Genomic DNA, 20,560 nt, shown 5'->3' on the forward strand with positions numbered 1-20,560 from the left:
ACAGCAGTATAATCTGTTTCCTTCTTTCTGTTCTTTTTATTGTTACACATTTTACTTCTACTAGCTATAAATTCCAAGAGACATTGCTATAAGTTTTGTTTTAAATGGTTAATTAACTTTCCAAAAAATTTTTTAAAGAAAAAAAGTGAATTGAGAAAAAATTTCCAGCACCCTTTCCTTCTTTGTGTACTATATTTTCTTCTAGTATCATTTTTATTCGGTCTGAGGATCTTTTAAAATCTGTTTATTTCTGCTGGTAAAGAAATTCAGGTTTTGTTTGTCAACAGAAGATTTTGTTCAATTTCAATTTTGAAATATATTTTCACTGAGTATAGCTTTGGTAGATTGTTGGGTTGGTAGATTTTTTTCTTCTTCAAACATTTGAATGGTAACATTTATTATCTTTTGACTTGCAATAGTTTCTGATGAGGAATCTGTAAATTTTTATTTTTTTCTCTGTATATGTTTTTATCCTGGGCACGTTTAAGGTTTTTATATCAATGATTTCATCAATTTAATTATAGTGTACTTTGATTTTGTGTCTATGTATGTCTTTTTTAAATCTAGCTTTGGGTTGATAGAACTTCTTGGGTCTATGGTATATAGTTTTCATCAAATTTGGTAGTGTTTTAGCCATTATTTCTTTCACTAATTTTTAATGTTCCTTTCTTTCTCTTTTCAGTTTCTAGAACTCCAACAGCACAGCTGTTAGAACATTTGCTGTTGTTCCACAGGCCACAGAAACTTTTATTCTCCTTCTTCCCCTCCTCCTCCTCTATCTTCCTTGTTTTTTTTTCTTTTTACTCTCTGCTTTAGTTTCAATCCTTTCTATTGCTATGACTTCAGGCTCATTGATCTTTATTTCCTTTTTTTCTTTTTCATTTATGTAATATAAGCCACAAAATAGTGGTGAACTACTAAGGGATATAGCCCACTGTTATGTGTGGTCTTTTCTTTATTTTCCAAAACAGCCCAAGTAGGTAAAGGTTATTTTAAAAACTTCCACCCCACAAAAAGTAACTTTTGATAGATCTTTGTTTCTTTAGGGTTTAATTTGCTGTCAATTTTTAAAATCTTAGTGATTTTTTTACTCCATATTTTGTATTTTTTTCCTTTTAGATGTTCCATTTGGGTCTTTCTTATATAGTCTATTTCTTTCTTAATTATGTTCATGTTTTCCTTTAAATCTTCGAGTATATTTTTAAAAATTATAATAGCTGTTTTAGGGTTTTTGTTTGCTAATTTCATATTTTTTGGTTATTTCTGGTTCTGTTTCTACCAACTGGTTCTAGTACATGTACTTTTGCTACTTCATATGTCTAGTAATTTTTTAACTGAATTCTGGCACCATTTTTAAGTCAGGAACCTTTCAGAGTCACTCCTGAATGTCCATATATTCCTCAAGATCTGGCTACTCTGGCTGATAGAAACTGAGCACTGTATGAGTTCTGGAAATATTCTGACTTGTAGCTCCCTAGTTGTTTCCTCAGTTGTTCTTTGCCTGGCCTCTGGAAATTTCACTTATGTGTGCCTGAATTTTTATTGATACAACAAATTAAGGGGATGTTTGACTTCCACAAGACTGGACTCTGTTTAGCTCCCCTCTTCCTGGTACTTTGCTCTGAAAATTCTAGCTACTTTGACTTCCCTGAACTTTAATCTGTTTCCTGTACTCAGCAAGATTGCCAAGCTGTTTTATTTTACTCACTGTGCCGTGGTCTGAAAATACCCACCATGCAGAAAAACCAAGGTTATTATAAGAATTTACCTTCCTTCTCCTCCCAGCTATCATAGGTACTGCTTATTGATCAATATCCACAAAATTTTTTCATACATTTTGTCCAGTTTTCTAGTTCTTTATCATGGGAGGGTAAACAGGTGCTCCTCAGGTGATGGAGTGGAAATCATACTATGTTTGTGCTTGTACTATTTGTTAACATGATTCTGATTTTGCAAAAATCTGCCATTAATGTGTTCCCAAGTGACTTAAGAAAGGAAATCTGCTCTAGGGTCCTATCCTTCTAGGTTTAAATTTGCTGTCAGAGTTAGACTGCATCTTTAACTTGGGATTTAAGAAATAATTCTAAGGTTCTTTCTGATTGTGTAGGCTCAGGTAGTGGACTTATCTCTAAAGCCATCACCATGCTACAGGACTTCAATGTTTTGATTAACTTAGGGTTGGTCACATGCCGCACTCCTGGTGTGGACTTTCTAGAGTGTGGGGATTGAAGTGGAGCAGAAGAACTCAAAATTAAAATTAAAATATTATGATTAAAAGGGAAGACATGCTGGGGAGGCAAATGACCAGTATCCACTGCCAGTGTTGAAGGGAGATCCAGGCAACTCTTGACCAGCGGAATGAGAATTGCCATGGAGTTACCCATATTTTCTGGAAGCCTCAGTTTTCTTATCTGCAAAATAATGGGAACATTGTGCAGATTTCTAGGGTCTCAAACTCTTTCATGTTTCATGGTTGGCACCCTTGTTCAGAGCCCTCCTACGGTTTTCTTCTTTGTTCTTGAGATTAAGACATGGCCCGCAGGGTCCTGCATGTCGTGAATATTCCCACTTCTACAAAAAAGCAGTCTGAAATTTGTTCAAAGGGCCACCTTCTCGCTATCTATTGCTCTTTGGTCATTACAGCTATCTCATGGAGGCTTCAGAGGCATTAAAGCCTCCCACTTCAGTGTCTCTCAAGTGCTTCTCCTGTGTCTAGAACATCCCTCCTATACTTCTCTACCTGCCTATCAAGGGTCAGTTTTCACCTGATGTGTCACTTGTTCAAGAAATCTTTTTCAAAAACTCAGTCCTGGCCATAAGATTCCCTTAAGGAGCTTTTGCCTTCTAACTGTATTTATTCATTAATTTTTGCCACTGCCAGGTTTAATGTCACACATTTGCTAGACTGGAAGCTCCATGAGGGAAAGAATGTGTGTGTTTTGTTCACTAGTGTAACCAGGGCCTTACAGAGTACATTGCACATGCCGGATGCTCAGTGACTATTTCACCCCTGAATGATTGCTGAAGCAGCAAACTTGCAGTAAGGTGCCGTCACTAAGTGCACAGGCTGCTGGCTCAAATTTTTAGCAGTGTTATTTAGTAGCTGTGTAACTTGGGTAAATTACTTAAACCCTCTGTGCTTTGTTTCCTCATGTATAAAAGGGGGATCATCAGAGTATCTATCTGTTTGTGTGCTATGAGTACCAAATAAGTGTCTAAGGGTTGAGAACAGTGCCTACATCCCATGTGCTGTCAGCTGGTATAGGCCATTGCAGGTAGTTGTTCAACATGAATGGTGAAGCTGGAAGCAACCCTGGCAACTTCCAGTATCTCACAGCTCCAGCTTTCCATTTCATATCAGTGAGGCCACACATCAGTGTTTCAGTGATGACTTGTGGTAGATCCCTGTACTCAACAGTGATCTAAGTGGGTCTAAAACCTCACGTCCCAGACTTTCATCCAATCCTTATGCTCATCTTTTCACTTACCATATGTCAACACTGAGCCCCATGACAAACTGGAATGAGCATGTCCTCACCTTCAGGTTGCAGTGGTGGACAGGGCAGGGACACAGGCCCTTCTTGTCCATCTACTTGTGGCTAAAGTGAGCAGATGAAGCCCAGGGTTTTCAGGGATACCTAGGGCCCAGGCTCAGTGGCCACCTTACTTTAGCTCTGGCAAAAAGCCTTCTCTACCATTGTTTAAAGATTAAAAATACTTGGGTTCAGAGGCTTTTCCAGTGTGCTAGATAGCAAGGGTATAATTAGACATTTCCCTGCTACATGTAGCCGCTTTAATTTTGATGCTGTCTTCATCCTCTCATACATACTCAGTAACCTGAAAATTTAGGCGTTCTCATCTCCTTTTTTAATTATTAGGGAGCATTATCACGGTTTGACAGGAATATCTGATTTTATGCATCTTGTCTCTAACAACTGCCAAAAGTTTCTAGTTCACATTCAATTGTAGGCTTCAAAGCCAGGTTTTGATAATACAGGCATTCCATCACATTTGCCTTAAGATTCATGGCACAGCTCAGGCCAGGGTTTGGTAGTGATTGTTAATATAAATCCACTTTGGAGATAGATGCAAGTACAAATTACAGAATGTCAGGGTGCAATTTGATTTTGAATGCTTTTTTTTTTTTTTTTGCTATTATAAATAATGAAGGATGTTGAAGATGGTTCAGCATATTCTATTGGATATAATTAAAATCCCAAAGGTTGTGGTTTTTAAAAGCTGCATCTGCCTGTTGCCTGCTGGGATTTAGAGGTGACTGGAAGGTTTCAGGGCTGGGCTTTGTTCTAGTCTCTCTCTTTACTGATTTGTATTTTTATCCTACTATGTGTTTTAGAATAAAACACAAATTAGTTATTTTAAAAGATAAGGTAAGTTTTAATTTTTATAAAACTCTTCTTTGAGCTTCAATATTTATAAGAACAAGCCCTGTCTTTATCCCCTTTTATAGCAGTGCCCACCATAATTTGAAACTCTATTTCCAGCCATGGCCCCACCTCGGCGGCGCCCCTGCCTGACCGAGGTTGGCCGGGCACTGTCCCAGGGATGTGAGGGCGTGGTGTCATCTCATCTCTTGGAGTGCTCATTTGTTCATATCATAAGAATTAGGTGTTTTAAGGCATTAGTGCTATGTGCAATTGAAAATAGTTCCCCCAGCTGCCAGTCTGCTGAGTCCTGCAGACCAGCTGTTTTCCACGACCACAGAATTGAAATTCGACTCTGAGTGGGGACATGTCAGCTGGAGGCTAGCAGCTGTGGAGCAGCACTGAGCCACGTCTGACTCTAGATGTGGTCAAGGCCAAGGAGAGCCCTTGTTTAGCAGTTTTGGAGTGAGGTGAGCTGGCCCAGGAGCCTTCAGGGAAAAGAGCTGCCAACCTGTGCTCTTTGATAGAAACCCTGAGAGAGTGAAGGCAGAATTAAGAATGGGAGGAGGCCAGGCATGGTGGCTCATGCCTGTAATCCCAGCACTTTGGGAAGCCAAGGTAGGCGGATCATGAGGTCAAGAGATTGAGACCATCCTGGTCAGCATGGTGAAATCCCGTCTCTACTAAAAATACAAAAATTAGTTGGGTGTGGTGGCACGTACCTGTAGTCCCAGCTACTCAGGAGGCTGAGGCAGGAAAATAACCTGAAGCTGGGAGGTGGAGGTTGCAATGAGCTGAGATTGTGCCACTGCACTCCAACCTGGCAACAGAGCGAGACTCCATCTCAAAAAAAAAAAAAAAAAAAGAAATAGAAAAAAAAGAAAACAATGGGTAGAGTCCCAGGACAGTTCAAGGAGGCTCTTGACCCAAAAATGTCTCATACATATTGTCCATTTTATAGGATATATTAGCAAAAAAATTGCATGTAAATCATACCATTATTCAGGAATCTATCTAATAATACTTGGTAAACTTGTCTTTTTTTTTGACACAGAGTCTCACTCTGTCACCCAGGCTGGAGTGCAGTGGCATGATCTTGGCTCACTGAAAGCTCTGCCTCCTGGGTTCACTCCATTCTTCTGCCTCAGCCTCCCAAGTAGCTGGGACTACAGGTGCCCACCACCACACCCGGCTAATCTTTTTTTTTTTTTTTTTGTATTTTTAGTAGAGACAGGGTTTCACCGTGTTAGCCAGGATGGTCTTGATCTCCTGACCTCGTGATTCGCCCGCCTCGGCCTCCCAAAGTGCTGCGATTACAGGTGTGAGCCACCATGCCCGGTCAACTTGCCCTTTTTAAAGAAAACATTTTTTTAAATCCCCCTGAATTTTCCCCCGATCAATTTAGATTTGCTGCAGAATTTGGTCCCAGGGAGTGGCACAGTAAGGATGGCTGAGTGGGAGTTCCAGATCTCTCCATCTTTTGGTCCTGCCTCATTGCTATTTCTACATGTGAGGTTTGCAGAGAGAGAGCAATCACATTTCTAGGCTCTCTGAGACCCCTCTCTCTTCCGAGTGGAAGTGTAAATTTGGTCAGGAGCAGGTGGGTGCACAGAGGAAGTCCAATGGCAGACAGGTGGGGGTTAGTAGCAGCAGTTAGCAAGAGAGGTCTCATTAGGCACCCTGGATGCTGAAGGGTGCTTTCATGGGGGGTGCGAGATTGGGAGGGGATTGGAGCCCCTGTGCTCCTGGCTGGCTTCAGTGGGGCTCTGTGTTGAGGAGTTTTGTCTTTGGGAAACCTGCAGATTCCTGCCAATCCCCACTCCTCCTTATTTCAGGATTTTTTGGCCTCTCTCCTCTTGTTGTTTTATGGACGGCGTGCCTCCAGATCAGTAACTAGTTCAGGGATGCCTGCTTCCTCTCCTGACAAAGAGAGGCCTTCAAGGCACTTGGGGCCTTTGAAATAGCAAAGACACAAAATGTTCGGCTGTTATTTTATCTTTGGAGTCAAGAATGTGGGCACGTGTTTTGCAGCTGTGAACTCTGGCACACGCAAGGGGAAGGTTTGAATTATGGGGACTGCAGCTCCCTGTCTTCAAGTAGGGGACAGAGAGAGGGAGGCACGTGGCTGTGCCTTCTGGCTCTGCTGCACCTAGAGTCTGGGCCTTTTTGCTTTGACTTTAGTTATGGGCCCACCACATTTTTCTTTCTGGACTTACTGTGAAGCCTAGCAGTGTCAGGCCTCAGAGAGATGTGCTGACCACGATGCCAGGGGCCCTCCACCTCCCCGCCCTATTTCCTCTCTTCATTCACAGACAAGAAGGCATGGTTCTGGGTCCTGGTGCCTCCACCAGGAAAGCAGAGAGATGATGTTCAAGCCTCCTCTGCACAGGGCATAGCTGGTGCAATAGAGGAGAGGCTGAGCCTTGGGGGCTGTTCCATACACCTGGCTTCTGCAAGGTTCAGCCTCCCCTTCTGCAGAGCAAGGATGTCGATGGTGTTTAAATGGGCCATAGGTGGATCTAGATGCTTGGCCAGGTGACTGGCAGGTGAGAGTGCTGATTAGCTGTTGGTTTGCCTGCTCTGATTTATTCAGCAGCTACCATTGTGTGCTTATTCTGGGTCAGGCACCAGGAAGACAACAATGAGCCAACAGTCTCCTGTTCCTCACAGAGGAAGAGAGACAATCAACAAACAGACCCGTGAGGCATTTCAGGGGTGATGAGTTCTACAAAGAACACAACGCAGGGGGATGGGATAAGAGTGGCTGGGCTGGGGTGTGGGCTACCTGGATGACCCTGGGGAGGGCAGTGGGACCTCCCCTTCTCAGTGGGACTGGAGAAGAGGTCCCATCTACACTCACATCTTCCCCATCATCGAATGTAGGAAAAATCCTAGAATGCCAGCCAGGGTATGGTCACGTGATAGGGGATTGGCCAGTCAGGTTCTCCTGATGAGGATTTGACTGTGGAAGGAACAGCAGTTAGGAAATTATGTTTGGAAGTTAGGGAAACCCCAAACCTTATTCTCCAGTTTTCCCGAATGCAATGGGAGCTCCCTGGGAGTTTAGGCTTAAGCTAGCCAGAGTAGTATGTGTCTGTATTTGACAACACACGACACTGACTGATGAAAAATTATTAAGAAATTATTCTTAGGAGGAAAAAGGCATAATGTAGGAAAATGTGAGCACTAAAATTGTAGACAATTTCAGCAATACTTCCAAGCTAAGTGGGGTGGGAAGAGGGAAAAGTGTGATAAGATTATTATGTTTCTTAGAGAGTAGTGGAAATATTCACCGATGATCAATTCTCAGTGTGGAACAAAAAGTATGGTCTTAGGTTTGTGAAAATATTAGAAGTAAACATAAAACAAAGGCAGACACAAGCATGGTTTGAAAACAACCTAATGATGTGTTCTTTATAAGACAAATACCAAAATTAAATTACACAGAAAGGTTAAAAATGGGGATGGGCAAAGATATAAAAGCAAATGTTTTAGAAAATGAAGCTTAAAGTTATATGATCATAAAAGTAGAATCTAGGCAAAAAACATTATATGGATCAAAGAGGTATATTTTTTATTGATGAAAGTGATATTCCTCCAAATATATAAAACTTTAATAATCACCCAACACAATGACATTGAAATCTATGTAACTCAAAAGCTGTTGGACAAAAATAAGTAAAAATACAGAAAATAAAATTTTATGTCTACAATCTGAACTATCTAATCAGGAAAAAATAAAAATTTTATATTTATGTTACATGCATTTTTAGAGCATAATACAACAGGAGAAAGAGTATACATATGGGATATTTATAGAAACTTACGATGTTACAAAGAAAAGCTCAATATACACTCCAAAGGGCAGAAATCAAAACTGTAAAAGAATGAAGACAAGTTAGCTAATGGTTTAACTAAAGAAGCTATGAAAATGAACAACAAAATGAAACAAAGCCAAAAGTACATATGTAATGAAATGGAACAGTAAAATTATGGTAGGCTTGATCAAGAAAGCGATAATTAGGTTCTTTGAAAAGATCAATAAAATACAAAAATCCTTGAGAAGTCTAATAATAAAATTGAAGGAAGGAAGGAAGGAGAGAAAGAGAAACAGAGGGAGAGAGAAAGAAAAAGAGAGAGACACAGATAGAACCACAAATGGTGAATATCAGGTATAAGAAAGGAATTTTAGGTCAGGGGGCAGCAAAAATTTTTTGTGAACAACCAGAGTAAACATATCTGGCTTTGTGGGCCACAGTCAATGTTTCAACTACTGAACTCTGCCAGTGTAGCTCAAGAACTACCATAATCATTAGTAAATGCATGGGCGTGGCTATATTCCAATAAAACTTTATTTACAAAAGCAGACGATCTACTAGATTTGCTGTGAGGGCCATAGTTTGCTGATCCTTTTTTTGGGGGATTTGGGGCACGGGAGCATCTGGTCAAGATGGCTCAGTAAAATATACACTTTGACACAATCCATTGTGTTGCAAATTTCTAGTAATGATAGATGAAATGTAAAAAGAGAAAACTAAAACATTCAAATTCAAAACAAGATAAATATTTTCATGAACCAGAAAAATAGACAAAACCCCAGACAGAGAATTGCAAAGCATGGCAGTGCTGAGCAGGGCTGTGGTGGAGAGTGGACAGCTCGTTGGGTCTGAGAGTGGGCTGATGTGGCTGGAAATTCAGGGAATCCCTGCAGGGAGCTAGACTTGCTCCACCAGAGATGAGGTCTGAAGTGACCTCTCTTATTAAGGAGAAAATTATAAGACCTCTGCTACATTCTGGACTGTTGTTGCTTCTCAAAGAGGTTAACACATGCCAGGGCCTTCTTGAAAATTGGGGCTATTTTTGGTTGTCATGATTGGGGAAGCCCCTCTAGTTTTTAAGCAGATGAGCAAGTAATACTAGACCTTCTGCCACCCACAGATCTACAAAATTGATCTGTTCTGAATGTCCCAACAGACTATATTTATTATACCTAGAAATTCATGATATTTTAGAATATGATAATACAGAAAAGTTTTTATAAGATAAAATTTCCATCAATGTTGTAGAAGATTGTTAGGAAAAGAGAAGCTTATGTGGGAACAAAAAAGTATTGTCAATCTTTTTTTGTTAAGTGGCTTAAAACTACACAGTTATTTTCTCCTATTTTCCATGGGTCAAGAGTCCAGGTACCATGTGGCTGAGTCTTCTGCTCACCATCTAATTAGTCAGCAGTCTAGGCAGTGGTTGGACTTCATTCTTTTCCAGAGCCTGTGGTCCTCTTCCTAGCTCATATAGTCCTTGGAAAAATTCAAATTCGGTTTCTTCCTGTTGTAGGACTGAGGTCCCTGTTTTCTTGCTCAATGTTAGCCAGGGGCTGCTCTTGACTCGTAGAGGTTGGCTATATCCTCACTCACTCACAACACGACAGCTTAGTTCTTCAAGACCTGCAAAAGTATCTCTCCATCTATTCATTTTTTAAAAACAAATGTGTTGTCTATTTGCTTTCAGCTATGGAAGCAAAAGAGCATGTAGCTCACCCTTCTTTCTGTGCCATGCCATGCCGTCCCTTAGGGAGTGACTGTGACACTTTCTCCTAACAAGGCCCAGCCCATTCGCAAGAATATCGTGGTGCTCCTTTCTTTTTCACCTTGACAGTCCGTAGTTTGTCTTGATGTGTTCTCACCACTATAATTAAAGTCATTTCCTCCTTTTCTCCATCCATACAAACAAATGTGCTCTGTTATTACTTATCCTGTCAATTATTTTTAATCTGTGTCCATCCTATCTCCACTGTTTCCTTTTCTTGTGCTTCTTGTGCAGAAATGGCATACATTTTTTGAACTTTTTCTTGAACATTTTGTTCTGCCCATCCTTTCACTTCTTTTCTTCAAGACTCCAATTATATGCATATTATAACTTTAGATATTGTCCCAGAAGTCCCTAAGGCTGTCTTCATTTTCTTTTCAATCTTTTTTCCTCTCTGATGTTCAGACTGAATAATTTCTATTAATCTATTTAAAAGTTACATGACTTTTTTGGGTAATTTCTTATTCTGCTATAAAGTTTATCCCATGTTTACTTTTATTCCAAATATTATATATTTTTTCATTTTAGAATTTCTATTCTTACAATTAATTTCTATTTCTCTGCTGTGATGTCCTATCAGTTAATTAATTACAATCATATTTTCGTTTAGGTTATTGAGGAAAGTTATAATAACTAATACCTTCACCCACTTATTCCAGTATCTAGGTCATCCTGAGCTGCTCTCTGCTGATTGTCTTTTCTCTCTTATTCTTTAGATGTTGAGTAATTTTGTATCATAGCCTGGGTATTGTGAGTGTTATATTGAATTTTATTACATGTAAGACCCTGAATTTTCTTATATCCCTGCAAAGACTTGAATTTGTTTAGAAGGTAAATAATTTGGTTAGATTCAACCTGCAAACTATCTCTTGGGTAGGAACTCACATCTCAGGTCTGTTCTTTCAGACCTGGCTGAACTCCTTGAAGTTTGTCCTGAACATGTGCTTTAAGGGCCAGTCAGAGACTTGGCCAGAACAGGGTTTGTGGCTCCCTTTCTCTGGCTCTCTCCTTTTTGAGATACCCTCTCACTTTCCAAACGCCCTGGTTGTCCTGAATTTTACCCTCTGGTTCTTCCTTAGAAAGCTGGCACAGGCTGGGCATGGTGGCTCTCACCTGTAATCCCAGCACTTTGGGAGGACAAGGAGGGCAGATCATGAGGTCAGGAGTGCAAGACCAGCCTGGCCTACATGTTGAAACCCTGTCTCTACTAAAGATACAAAAAAATTAGCTGGGTGTGGTGGTGCATGCCTGTAAGCCCAGCTACTCTGGAGGCTGCGGCAGGAGAATAGCTTGAATCCAGGAGTCGGAGGTTGCAGTGAGCCGAGATCACACCATTGTACTTCAGCCTGGGCAACAGGGCGAGACTCCATCTCAAAACGAAATAAAACAGAACAAAAAAACAAGGAAAGTTGGCATGAAAGTTTTCTACTGGAGTTTTAGCCATTCTGTGGCCTGTAGACAGGAGCTGCCCTCAGGCTAGAAGTTGTGGAGCTAAGACATTCAGATTATGAGAGCAAGATGGCAGACTGGAAAGCCCTACTGCTTGTCTTATGCACAAAAACAACTAAAACAATGAACAATTACTTTTTGATGAAAATAACTGAAGAAGAGTACCAGAGTGCATCAAAGGAGTAACAGAAACCCTGGTGAGCACAGAAACTCAGAATGGAGGATGGAAGGACACTCCCAGCCTTCGGCACCCATGCCCCATCCGGGATCATCTGGGATCCAGAAGGAACTTCTGCCTGCAGGGAAAGGTAAGCAAGAGGATCCCCGCAAACCCCGTCAACACCCTGAACGTTATATTAGTTTGTTCTTGCATTGCTATAAAGAAATACCCGACACTGGGTCATTTACAAGAAAAGAGGTTTAATTAGCTCATGGTTCTGCAGGCTACACAAGCATGGTGCCAGCATCTGCTCAACTTCTGGGAAGGCCTCAGGGAGCTTTTACTCATGGCTGAAAGTGAAGCTGGAGCTTGTATGTCACCTGGCGAAAGAAGGAGCAAAAGAGAGGTGGTGGGGAGGTGCCATGCTTTTTAACAACCAGATCTTGTGAGAACTCACTACCATGAGGACAGCACCAAGCCGTGAGGGATCTGTCCTCATGACTCAAACACCTCCCCCCAGGCCCCACCTCCAACATCAGGGCTTACATTTCCACATGAGATTTGGGCAGGGACAACATCCAACTATATCAGATATCTACATCTCTCACCACTACGGGCACTAAGCTCAGCCGAGGGAGCTGCTGGGAGTCCACACAGCTGTGTTCCTCCCAGAGAAGGAGCCAACACTGCCCATCTCCTGTGTCCCATGTGGCTACTGCACTACACCATCTTGGCAATGGGAACTGCTGCTGGAGGACGTCTTGCCCCAACTGCGAGTGACCACGGCACCTTTTCATCCCTGAGGCCAAGGTACCACTGAAGCACCTCTGTTGGTGGCCCAACATCCCCAAGCTGAGCTGCAAGCAGCGATTACACCCTTCCTTGTGAGGCCAAGCAGTGGTAGAGCTGCTCCACCTCACCCTCCCAGTCATGAATGCACCCTAACCCCTCAGGCTGGAGCTGAAGGTGCACACTCCCATTGCACCTGGGCACTGGAGCTAAAGCTGAGCACTGCCTCCAAAGGAAACAGTGCCCTCCCGGAGCTGCTCCAAAAACCTCCCCTAGTTGCAGCTGTGTCCTGCCCCATGGGACTCAAGCTGAAACCTCCCAGGGGTACCATTTGGTGATCCCCACATACTCCTAGCGGACACTGCTGTACCTTGCCCTCCTGTACTCGAGCTGAAGTGATACTTGGTATCCTGGGGAAACAGTGCTGTGGCTGCCTACACCCCGCTGTGCCTGAGCTGAAGTGGTACCCTGCCTCCAGGGAAAATAGCTTGGCGACCCAAAGCAGGCATGCCTACCTGGAGCCTAGGTTGAAGCAGTGCTCTGCCTCCCAGGAAATGGTGTATTGGCCACCCAAAGTGGTCATGCATCACAGTACCAAAGCCGAATCGGTGCACCACAACCCAGGGAAATGGGCTTAGGCAGCCCAGAGCAGTCATACCCCACAGGCTTCAGCTGAAACAGCGCATTGCCCCATAGGGAATTGGTTCCCTTGGCCGAGCTAAGCAGCTACACGTCCTAGTGCTGAGCTGATGGAGTACCCTATGTCCCAGAGAAACAGAGCAGTGGCTCAGCTGAGACCCTTGCCCTATAGCCAAAATACTCAAGTACCCTACTTCCCTGGAGCTGGACTCACCCCCTAAAGTCTGAGCTGCTGAGACACTCCGCTTCCTGGGGAGTAGTCATAACTGTGTTAGTCACTTCTCTGCAGGGCCCAGACAACAGCTGTGCTCTCATTTTGGGGTCCTTGCTACTGCTGCACCTTGCCTCAAAGAGTCTGGGTCACTGCCAAGTCTCACTATCACAGATTCTACCATTGCCACTCCAGGAAGCCTCATTTCCTGTGACCCAAGTTGCCACTGACTTCTATGGGCTCAGGTTCCTAAATTGCAACCATCCTCTGTTCTCTGGGCCTAAATCTCCAGAGCACCTCTTCCTCCCCAGAGCCATGTCAGTGCTCTGTCCTGCCCCCAGGGTCAGAGTCCAAGCTAATCCAACCGAGCTTCCTGGTCCTGAGCTGTTAGGGGGTGCCTCCACGTCACAGATCCTGTGATCTTCTAGGCAACCCACATCCAACTTTGCCATAGAGAGTAAACCTGCACTCCAAGACTCAGGTGCCACAATAGATTCACAAAACCCAGAGCATAGGATGCTGATGCCACAATCACTTCACGCACCTGCACCTGGAACTCAGAGTCACTACAGCTGCTTGTAGGACAACTTAGATTTGATACAAAGATGGATCTCCTTGGCTAAGTCCCCACTGTGGGAAAAATAAGAATAGGAGGACCACCAAAGCCCTGACATTAAGAACCTTAACAACCTATGCTACCACCACTGCTACCACAAACCTCTACAGGCTAGGCCACTGAGGCACCCACAGTTATTGTTGACCTTGAGCATAGTCAACAAAGCTGCACAAATACTATACCACTGCACCTACTTGAAAACAGAGTCACCACAACCTTCCCAGTTGGCACACTAAGACCTAATTGCAGGTGAAAGTGTTTCTCTATGAAAGCCAATCTAGAAATTTTAGAATTTCAGTTATTTCACCAGGTGCATGGACATCAATGAAGGGGTGTAGAAACTTGAAAAGGCAAGGAAATATGACATCACCAAAGGAATAATAACTCTCCAGTAGCAAATTCCAATTAAAAGGAAATCAGTGCATTTCCAGAAAAGAAATTCAAAATACTTATCTTAAGGAAACTCAACAAGATGCAAAACAATACAGATAGATAATGAAATCAGGAAAACAATTTATGATATGAATGAGAAATTCAACAAACAAATAGAAATCATAGAAAAGCACCAAACAGAAATCTTGCAACTGAAGAATTCAATTAATGAAATAAAAAAAATACAAAAGAGCACTCCAATAGCATACTTGATCAAACAGAAGACGTAATCTCTGAACTTGAAGATAGGTAGTTTGAAAGTACTTAGGTAAAAAAGCAAAACAGTGAAGAAAGCCTACAAGACTTATAAGAGACCATTAAATAAACATTGAAAAAACCAAAATATGATATGGGAGTTTCAGAAAGATAAAATAAGAATAAAGACATAGAAAACCTATTTAATAAAGTAGTAGCTAGGAGAGATGTGGTCTAGATCCAGTAAAAGGAAAAATCCTCAAGTAGATCAACCCAAAAATGTCCTTCCTGGGGCATATTATGGTCAAATTGTCAAGTCAAAGACAACAAGAGAATTCTAAAAATAGCAAGCGAAAAGTGTCAAGTCATATAGAAGGAAATAATTATTAGACTAACAGAAGAGTTCTTTGCAGAAACCTTACAAGCCAGGAGAAAATGAGATAATATAGTCAAAGTGATGAAAGAAAAAAAATTGTTAGCCAAGGATACTGCTATACTTGGCAAAGCTATGCTTCAGAAATGAGGAATAAATAGTTTTTCACAGACAAAAACTGAAGGAATTCATCAGCACTAAACAGGACTTACAAGAAATTCTCAAGAGAATCCTACAACTAGAAGCAAAAAGATGATGATCATTATCATGAAAACATGCAGAAGTATAAAACTCACTGGTAGAGCAGATACACAAAGAGAAAAAGAATCAAGCCACATATTACTACCGTGAAGCCATATTACTCCTGTAAAACCACCAAACCACAATGATAAACATTAAGAGAATGAGAAAGAAACAAAGGATATACAAAACAAGTGGAAAATAATTAACAAAATGACAATATTAGGTCCTCACCTATCAATAATAACCTTGAATATAAATGGATAAATTCCTTACTTAGAAGATACAGACTAGAGGAATGGATTTTTAAAAATTACCCAACTATATGCTGCCTAAAAGAAACATCACCTGAAAAGACACATCGACTAAAAGTGAAGAGATGCAAAAGGATATTTCATGCAAACAGAAGCCAATAGCAAGCAGGAGTAGCTATACATACATCAAATAAAACACTTTAAATTAAAAACTGTAAAAAAAAGGACAAAGATGGTCATTGCACTATGATCAAGATTCATTTAGCAAGAGGCTACAACAACTGTAAATATATATGCACATAATAGCAGTGCACCCAGATATATAAAGCAAATATTACTAGATCTAAAGGCAGAGATACATTCCAATAAAATAAGAGTTGGAGACTTGAACACCCCAGTCTCAGCATCAGACAGGTGACAGAAAGTCAACAAAGAAACATTGGATTTAAACTGCACTGTAGACAAAATGGACCGAACAGACAATTATGAACATTTCATTCAACAACTGCAGAATGTGGTCTATCTTTCATTAGGATAGACCTCATGGTAGGCCACAAAAGAAGTCTCAACACATTTAAGAGAATTGAAATCATATTGAGTATCTTTTCTGACTACAATGGACTAAAACTAGAAATCAATGAGAGGTACTTTGGAAATGTACAAATATATGGAATTTAAACAACATGTCCCTGAACACCAAATAGGTCAATGAAGAAATTAAGAAAGAAATTTTTAAAAATTCTTATAAATGAAAATAGAAACCTAATTTACCAAAACTTTGGAGATACAACAGAAGCAGTATTAAGAGGGAAGATTAGAATAATAAACTCCTACATCAACAAAAGTAGAATGATTTCAAATAAACAACCTAGTGATACATCTCAAGGAACTAGAGAAAAGCAAGAACAAACTAAACCCCAAATTAGTAGAAGGAAAGAAATAATATAGATCAGAGAAGAAATAAATGAAATTGAGGCTAAAAGCAAAACAAAAGATCAACGACACAAAAAGTTGTGTTTTTTTTTTTGAAAAAATAAAATCAACAAATAATTAGCTAGAATAACCAAGAAAAAAGAAAATTCCCAAGTAGATAAAACTAGAAATGAAAAAAGAGCAATTACAACTGATACCACAGAAATATAAAGGATCATTAGAGACTGTTATGAACAATTATTTGCTAATGAATTTAAAAACTTAGAGGAAATGGATAAATGTCTGGTTACATACAACCTGCCAAGATTGAACCAAGAAGAAATAAAGAACTTAGACCAATTATGAGTAATGAGAGAGAATATATAACATAAAGTCTCAAGTTAAAAAAAAGTCCAGGAGTGGGACATTGCACTTCCTGACTTCAAACTATATTGTAAGGCTGTAGTAACCAAAACAGCATGGTATTGGTACAAAAACAGACCTATAAGCCAATGGAACAGAATAGAAAACTCAGAAATAAAGCTGCATGTACATGTTTTTAAAATTATATTTATTTGTAAATTGCATTGCTGATGAATTATTTTAGGACAGTAGAGTGGCAATTTAAAATAGTTATTTAACAATAGGATGGTTTATGTGATAGGTTTGAGAAAGCCGACTCATGAAACTGTATGCCTATTAATAATGAAGAACACACACATAAAGCACACACATGGGAATAACCAAGAAACTTGTCATCTAGCTCCTGAATCAGAGATTTCTCCATTATCAATACCAGCAGAAGTCTTGGACCATTAGTATGATATGGGATCTTGGACTGGGACCATCAAGGGGCAAGAAGAGGGCAATGACAAATTTATTAAACAGGAAGAGGTGCGGAGGAGAGAGGAAAAGAGACAGAAAACCTTTCCAACTCAAAATGTATATGAAATAAAAATTTAGAAACTCTTGGGCAAATTTCACAATAGAAAATTCTGATGATCAGCTCAACTTGGTAAAATTAGTTTTGGTGAAATAAAAAGAATAATCTGACAAAAACTTCAATGTGAGTTTTTGGAATTGCTTAGAGTTATAACTGTAGATACACATAATCAAACTATGACTAAAACCAGATAGAGATTATAAATATAATTTTGCATGCAGAAAAGTACTAATTAGACATCCTTAATTCAAAAATGTGGTCACAGGAATGCCTGTGCTGACAAGAGACACGAGTTCTGAAAACATTTTCTGACTTTTCTACAGCTTCTGACAATTTGCCGAGTTCCACCTGGTGAGGGCAGACAGAAATAAAGAGAGCAAGGGAGAACATCCTCCTCAAAGACTCCCCTGTCTAATTTTCCTAGAAAAATCTACTAAAAAGAGAATTGGCATGAAACCCTGCCCTTTACTATGAAATTATTCCTGGATGTGAATGTTTAGAATTTCTACCATAGCAAACAATTTTCCCGAGTTAGAAATTGTGTCTATTGACAAACAGTCCTTTTTTCGCAAGTGAAAGGCTCTGTAACGTCTAAATAGTGTCCTTCACAATTAAAACCACAGGCTTTGGGGCTGGGTAGACCTGGGTTTGCTTCCAGCTTTGCCTTTTACTCAACATGAGGTTGTGGGCGGTATTTGTGTGCTCTGTATTTCATTATCTGTTAAGTGGGGACATTGACTACCACTTAGCTTGTGGAGGCACTGAGGACTAAAGAAGTAATGCATGGGAAGTCTTTTTACAAACTTGCTTTCAGTGTAGGCAGAAACTCTCTTACTCAGGGTCAAGCTGGAATGCCTTGGGCATTGCTACCTGCTTGAGCCTTTTGTGTGACAGGAACTGATGCCAGCATTGTTCATTTACCTCTTTTACTTGCTACTTAATCCAGGCCTGTCAAGGACTCCCCAGGTAGATGCAGCCAAACCCGCCTGAGAAGATGCCAGCTGAATAAAGCCCTCACCATCCCCTTCACTGTTTCCTGTTGTTTGTATTTTGATAATCCCACAAGCTCACTACAAACTTTCACTATTTAAAAAGTGCTCTGTTAAGCAATGAGAAGTCACATGCACCTTAGAGAGCTGATTTTTGAAACCGAGAGTTGGCTGTGGGTGCTGGCATTGCCAGTGTAGATGTGGAAGCAGGTGCCTGCCCAGGGGGAGCAGGGCTGGTCCATGCACGGTTCTATGAGAAGGGTTTGAGGACTTCTCTGTGACAGGTGCCATCACATTTTAATTACCACCAAGTTTACTTGGCAATAAAGCCTTTCTTGGCAACATGTGAAAAAAATAATTTTGCAAACTGGAAGGCAGACTGGTGGTTGAATTCGTCTTTGAAAAAGAGACTCTATGGTGCCCAGAGGACAATGACATTTTAAGCTTGCCACAGGGCTCCATGTTGCACAGAGAAAGACATTTCTCCATGCTACTTTGTGCTCCACAAAGCACTGGGAAATTCAAGGCACATGTGAGAATGAAACTTTCGCAGTGGGGAGTAATTTGAGATTACATCCTTGGGCCTGAAGGAAAACCTTGAGATGACCATAGTTTGCACTGATTCCCTTTTCCCAGGCTCCTGTGCTAGTAACATGGACAGGGGTTTGTCCTTCTCCACCTTTCTCTGCCAGGCACTTCTTGGCTGGATTCTGTCCCTCCACACCACCTGGGGCAGTCTGGACTCCCAGAGTGTGGGAGAGTTTTGTCACTTGCCTTACACAGATAACATAAATAACATGTTTTCCAAAGCAGACAGACACTTGGGTAATTCTTTTGGAACACTTAGTTCATGACGTTCCAGTAAATTATTGCATCAGTGGAGAAGAATGGTGCAGGGCACGAGGGAAAACTTTAAAAGAAAAGTACAAGAGCGAGTTTAGGCAGATTAGTAAATGGCAGAACAGCCACGGCCAACCAATGGCCACAGGTCACTGTCAACCTGTGGAGGGCTCCACTGCGGAGGGAGAGAAGTGCTCCATGTGTACGTCTCTGTCCTGCCATGCATGCTCCTAAGACACTTGGAGTGCTTTGGAGGCAAATAAACAAGGGGGACACCCCAGCTCCTTTAAGGGCAGAGGAAAGAATTGAGTATTGAACTCGATGATCTTTTAAAAATCGGGAATAAACCTACATTATTGCCCTCCAGTCCCCTAATTGATGGCACAGATGTGGGAAAGAGCTTGGCTGAAAGTGCTATGAAGACTTCCTGAGTCTTTTCCTCAGTTTCCCTTGTGTGCTGCAAAGCTAGACTGAATGAGCACCCAGAGAGAGAGAGAGGGGTGACTCATGTAGGTCAGGAAGCTGGTTTCAGTGGCTCGAGGGACTGGTCTAGGCCCCTATTGTGAGTGAGACTGATGGAGCTACAGGACAGACCAAGGTCAGTCTAACCCCCTCGGGCCTTTCTCACTCACCAGGCTGGGTCAGGCAGTGAAATTAGGGCCCAGTCACTGTGCCTTATTTCACTTTTCCTGGCCCTGCAATGTAGATGGCAACTCCTGAATAATTAAGTAAATTCTCCCTTACACTTTTCTGGTAAGTTTTGTGTTGGGGCTAAAGATGTCTATCTGGGCCATTCCCTTTGAACAGTATCTTAGTGATTTTTACTTTGAGATTAGGTAGAAAACTGATTTTTTGCTTTCTTAATGTAAAGAGACAAGCGCAATAGAAAACACGTTTCAGTCTTAAAACCTCTACAGTTCCTCCTGTGAGTACTGATGGTTGGTTCATACCCATCTGGTGAATGCCACAGGTGGCTTCAGGGAGCCGTGTTTCAGCAGTAAAGACCCAGGTGTCGGAGGCAGATACTTGCAGCTCCCCACGCACTGGCTGGGGCAACCTAGGGGATGTTGTCTGACCTTTCTGAGTCTCCCTTTCCTAATTTACCGAATGCAAACTGTAGTAATAGTACCTATTGCACAGGGTTATTGGGAGAGTTAACAGTGATAGAGCTGAGTCTAATTTTTGCCCTTAGCCCGTGCCTGGGTGTGAGTGAGCTCTACTATTAGTATTGGTGATCATACAAGTATTAGCATTTGCATGACTGGAGGTATTTGATAGCAGCAAATCCCCAATTCTGAGAATAAGACCACCCAGGAAGCTTCTCTGTGAGGGTCTGTCCAGTGGTCACAGGAGAAGGAAGTCTGGCCCAGGGGCAGGACAAGGATGCAACAGGAAGACCAAATGGCCCCACTGGGACTCATGCCCAGCTCTGGGGGAAGCAGGAACTTCTATGAATCTGCTTCTACCTATGTCACGAGTGCCTGTACGACTTGCTAAGAAGGCCAGGCAGATGAGCCAGCTTGTTTCAGGCTCTGTCAGCACACCCGATG

At 41.4% G+C, this 20,560-nt stretch overlaps 1 non-coding gene across 1 annotated transcript; it reads right to left on the bottom strand.

The window, feature by feature from the left end:
- Positions 1-888: 888 nt before the first annotated feature.
- Positions 889-1,030, bottom strand: LOC126951832 (small nucleolar RNA SNORA4). Its single transcript, XR_007724679.1, has one exon. It is a non-coding gene; the product is annotated as a small nucleolar RNA SNORA4 (small nucleolar RNA).
- Between the last annotated feature and the right edge of the window lie 19,530 nt (positions 1,031-20,560).

Source organism: Macaca thibetana, chromosome 3 (assembly GCF_024542745.1).
Source record: "Macaca thibetana thibetana isolate TM-01 chromosome 3, ASM2454274v1, whole genome shotgun sequence".
NCBI classification, from domain to species: Eukaryota; Metazoa; Chordata; class Mammalia; order Primates; family Cercopithecidae; genus Macaca; species Macaca thibetana.